The 5,549-nt window shown below is 38.7% G+C and overlaps 1 pseudogene; it reads left to right on the top strand.

Moving 5' to 3' along the window:
* Positions 1–2,516: 2,516 nt before the first annotated feature.
* LOC115186358 (zinc finger protein 135-like) lies at positions 2,517–3,759 on the top strand (annotated as a pseudogene).
* The last annotated feature ends 1,790 nt before the right edge of the window (positions 3,760–5,549 follow it).

Raw genomic sequence — 5,549 nt, 5'->3', positions numbered from 1 at the left:
TAGTTAACTGACCCTCTCTGCCCATGCATCGCCATTTTACCAGTTGTTGTTGTCTTACCCGTTGTTGTCTTTGCTAGCTCTCCCAATCAACACCTGTGATTGCTTTATGCCTTGCTTTATGTCTCTCTAATGTCAATATGCCTTGTATACTGTTGTTTAGGGTAGTTATCATTGTTTTATTTTACTGCGGAGCCCCTAGTCCCACTCAACATGCCTCAGAGAGCTCTTTTGTCCCACCTCCCACACATGCGGTGACCTCACGATATTCAAAAACCTTAAAAATGCTATAACTTCAATTTCTCAAACATATGACTATTTTACACCATTTTAAAGATAAGACTCTCGTTAATCCAACCACATTGTCCGATTTCAAAAAGGCTTTACAACGAAAGCAAAACATTAGATTATGTCAGGAGAGTACCCAGCCAGAAATAATCAGACACCCATTTTTCAAGCTAGCATATAATGTCACAAAAACCAAAACCACAGCTAAATGCAGCACTAATCTTTGATGATCTTCATCAGATGACACTCCTAGGACATTATGTTATACAATACATGCATGTTTTGTTCAATCAAGTTCCTATTTATATCAAAAACCAGCTTTTTAGATTAGCATGTGACGTTCAGAACTAGCAAACATACCGAAAACTTCCGGTGAATTTACTAAATTACTCACGATAAACGTTCACAAAAAACATAACAATTATTTTAAGAATTATAGATACAGCACTCCTTTATGCAATCGCGGTGTCCGATTTTAAAATAGCTTTTCGGCAAAAGCACATTTTGCAATATTCTGAGTAGATAGCTCGCCCTCACGGTCTAGCTAATTTGACACCCACCAAGTTTGGCGTTCACTAAACTCAGAATTACTATAAGAAAAATTGGATTACCTTTGCTGTTCTTCGTCAGAATGCACTCCCAGGACTTCTACTACAACACCAAATGTTGTTTTGGTTCAAAATAATCCATAGTTATGTTTAAATATCCTCTGTTTTGTCAGTGCATTCAGGTCCCTATCCGAACGGTGACGCGAGGACGCATGTCGTGACAATTTCTTTTTGAAATATTCCATTACCGTACTTCGAAGCATGTCAAAAGCTGTTTAAAATAAATTATTATGCTATTTTTCTCGTAAAATAGCGATAATATTCCAACCGGGCAAAGTTGTTTTCATTCAAAGGCTGAAAGAAAAACATGGCCACTTCTCGATATTGTATTCATTCAAACTGGTGAAGAAAAACATGGAGTACTCTCGTGGCTGCGCATCTCCTGTCTCTGAGCCACCAGCCTGACCCCTCACACAAACAGCGCTCCTGTACCTAGCCCAGAGACAGCAGAGATCTCATTCCATTTTCTGGCGCCTTCAGAGAGCCTATGGGAGCCTTAGAAATTGTCACGTTACAGCAGAGATCCACTATTTTCCATAAACAGGCTATAGAAGGCCAAGAAATAGTCAGAGAGGGCACTTCCTGTATGGAATCTTCTCAGGTTTTTGCCTGCCATATGAGTTCTGTTATACTCACAGACACCATTCAAACAGTTTTAGAAACTTTAGGGTGTTTTCCATCCAAATCAAATAATTATATGCATATTTTAGTTTCTGGAAAAGAGTAGTAACCAGTTTAAATCGGGTAAGTTTTTTATCCGGCCGTGAAAATACTGCCCCCTACCCTAGAGAGGTTAATGCTGTAGCAAACATTATAATAAACAGGACATTCAAATGAGCCTTACAATTATAATCCAAAGTAGTGTGAAATGTACTCATAAGCAACCTGGAAATGGAGGTTACTCCCCTGAGTTTTCCCCCATTCACATTCAGAATACATTGTGAAAAACTACAATCTTTGCTCACCATTTTTGCTCCAGGCAGATATACTACATCCATAACTAGTGGTTTCCTCATTACCAGATATACTACATCCATAACTAGTGGTTTCCTCATTACCAGATATACTACATCCATAACTAGTGGTTTCCTCATTACCAGATATACTACATCCATAACTAGTGGTTTCCTCATTACCAGATATACTACATCCATAACTAGTGGTTTCCTCATTAGCAGATATACTACATCCATAACTAGTGGTTTCCTCATTACCAGATATACTACATCCATAACTGTCGGTTTCCTCATTAGCAGGGTGGAGTTTCTGCAATGAAATTGCATGTGCATCGCCCTCGTGCCGCAATTTTAGCAAACACAGAAAGGGGCCTATATTGGAGACCAAAAGTCGTCTGGCACACTGCTTAGAGTTTCAACAACATGAATAACTTATTTCTAGCCTACAATCATTGATGTTACTACTAATGTGAAAACAAGACAAAATATGACTATTCTTGCTCATTTTAAGGCAAATATCAAATAATTTTAACATTCATTACAGACGTCAATTATTTTCCAACATCATGGCTCCGCTGTTGGCATCACCTTTTACAGTGGATTACCGCTGTTGTGGGCCTTTAACCATCTGTATGACTTTGTTTTTCACACAGGAGAGAAACGTGACTATCGTGGATCCTCTGGGGAGGCAGAGAAGAGTCTCTCCAGATCAGAACACCTCAATAAACACCTGCAGAGACCCACAGGGAAGAGAACTCACTGCTGCTCTGACTGTGGGAAGAGATTCACCTCCCCATCAGGCATTAAAATTCACCAGAGAATCCACACAGGAGAGAAACCTTATAGCTGTAATCAATGTGGGAAGAGTTTTACTCAATCAACCAGCCTGATATCACACCAGAGAACACACACAGGAGAGAAACCTTATAACTGTGCTCAATGTGGGAAGAGTTTTACTAGGTCAACTGGCCTGATATCACACCAGAGAACACACACAGGAGAGAAACCTTATAGCTGTGATGAATGTGGGAAGAGTTTTGTTACATCTAACAGTCTGACTAAACACCAGAGAACACACACAGGAGAGAAACCTTATAGCTGTGATGAATGTGGGAAGAGTTATGTTAAATCTATCAGTCTGACTAAACACCAGAGAACACACACAGGAGAGACATCTTATAACTTCGCTCAATGTGGGAAGAGTTTTACTAGGTCAACCGGCCTGATATCACACCAGAGAATACACACAGGAGAGAAACCTTATAGATGTGATGAATGTGGGAAGAGTTATGTTACATCTAGCTGTCTGACTAAACACCGGAGAACACACACAGGAGAGAAACCTTATAGATGTGATGAATGTGGGAAGAGCTTTAATGAGAAAAGCTGTCTGACTAAACACCAGAGAACACACACAGGAGAGAAGCCTTTTAGCTGTAATCAATGTGGGAAGAGTTTTACTCAGTCAGCCAGCCTGATATCACACCATAGAACACACACAGGACATAAACCATATAGCTGTGCTCAGTGTGGGAAGAGTTTTACTTGTTCAACCAACCTGAAATCACACTGTAGAACACACACAGGAGAGAAACCTTATAGCTGTGCTCAATGTGGGAAGAGCTTTAATGAGAAAAGCTGTCTGACTAAACACCAGAGAACACACACAGGAGAGAAGCCTTTTAGCTGTAATCAATGTGGGAAGAGTTTTACTCAGTCAACCAGCCTGATGTCACACCAGAGAAAACACACACAGGAGAGAAATCTTATAGCTGTGCTCAATGTGGGAAGAGTTTTACTATGTCTAACAAGCGGACTACACACCATATAACACATACAGGAGAGAAACCTAACTTCAGCTGTGATCAGTGTGACCAGAGATAATCTGATAAAATACCTCAATCAATGAATTAATGTCTCAATGTAGAATGTTTTAACATTGTAGTAGGAGTATTTTAATGATGTCACAATGTAGAATGTTTTAACATTGTAGTAGGAGTATTTTAATGATGTCACAATGTAGAACCCTAAACGTTTGTCCCCTGTTCTATTGATTTCAACATGATATGGATATTAGCCTCAGGGGGAAAATCCAGGCTCTGAAATGGAAGAGTTACTATATATGAGATTTAACAAAAAGTGACTAACAAAAAAAGAGCTGTGTTACACTTACCACGTTGGTGACCCACTTGAATCAAAATGCAACACTTCAAAATGTATCTAGCTGTTTTCTACAAATTATTAAGAAGTTAGTTTTCTGTATTGGAGATGAGTTTTGTTTGGGTTCATTCCAAGGGGACAAGAGTTCTAGAAGCTAGTGGTAATTATTATTTTTTTAAATTGTTTTTAATTGTTGACAGCCAGTAGACACCATGTTTATGTTGGTGAAGGTGAAGCATTGTAGTTGATTATAATGAGGAATGGAAGTTGTTTTCTGTTGGTGGTAAGCACGTAAAGTGGAGTTTTTAGAAAAGCCTCTGAGTGTGTATTCCTAAGTGGGGGGCACCTTGGAGGTGTAAACAGGGCTGAGTCAGCTATCTGTGTGAACTGGATGAAAACTAGAATATTTGTTTACTATTTAAGACAATTTATGATATAGTATAAGCTAGTATGGTGCACCTGTAATTGTTTTAAACCTGTAATTATTTTTCACCTGTACCCCATTTTAGAAGTATTGAAAGATATAAATGTATGTGTTGCATTATTCTAGGAACTAACCATGAGATAGAAATGTGAAAATATTCCTGCAGGTTAAAATATTGTTGAAAAACAACTAATTGATTAGGTATGTTTGAGAATAGCATTGTGTGGCTGTGATATGGGAGTTGTGTGACTGTGATATGAGAGTTGTGTGACTGTTGAAAGGAGTCGTAATCTGTCGTCTGGATAGTAACATATAGAAATATGCTGAATCAGATGATTGAAATGTGGATAATAAATAATGATATTTTAGAAAGCAGTGGAAGGTCTATAGTTCCTGGGAGGCTTGATTTTGCCGTGGTCTCTGGGAGGTTAGAGAACCGTTGCGGATCCCATGGTCATTGTCCGGGAAACAAAAGTTTATATTTTGTTCTGCTGGGAGTATGTTTGGAGAGCTGCTTCGTAGCTATGGAGAGTCCTTGAAAAAGCAAATGGAATGGTTGTCGTGACTACCTGAGAATTTCTTATGTTTTATATGGATTCTGTGAATATATGAAAATATGATGAATTGTATGTGTGTATAATGATTACTAGAGATTTGATGAAGTAATACTGGGAATATAATTAGATACAATTTAAACAACTCATATGTAGACGAACGTAGGTTTTGAGTTGGTATCTTTAATGGATAATTTGATAAAGATGAGGTTTAAGCATTATTAAACTGTCTACAAAGTCTGGCCAGTTGTCTCAGAAACTGATGGGAGTGTGTCCACTTTAGGTTAAGTTACCCTAACGATGTAACTATAAAACGCTTATTGGATTTGCTCCATCCAGGTACTACATTTGAAATAAACTGCCCTTAAGGCCTGGGGGGGTTCTTCCCAGTATGAGAGGAGTTGCTAGATTTATTGAATAAACCTTTTTCCATAAAGTTAGAGTGAACCAAGGTGGCTGACTAGCTGTTGATGTTGAAGAAGCGTCTAGACCACTAGATTATACGTCACAGTGGCAGAATCACCTGAAAGACGCACATCGCCATCTGCTGACTGGAGTTGGT

The sequence above is a fragment of the Salmo trutta genome, unplaced genomic scaffold, assembly GCF_901001165.1.
Source record: "Salmo trutta unplaced genomic scaffold, fSalTru1.1, whole genome shotgun sequence".
Lineage (NCBI taxonomy): Eukaryota > Metazoa > Chordata > Actinopteri > Salmoniformes > Salmonidae > Salmo > Salmo trutta.
This window is presented reverse-complemented; position numbering and strand designations above follow the sequence as displayed.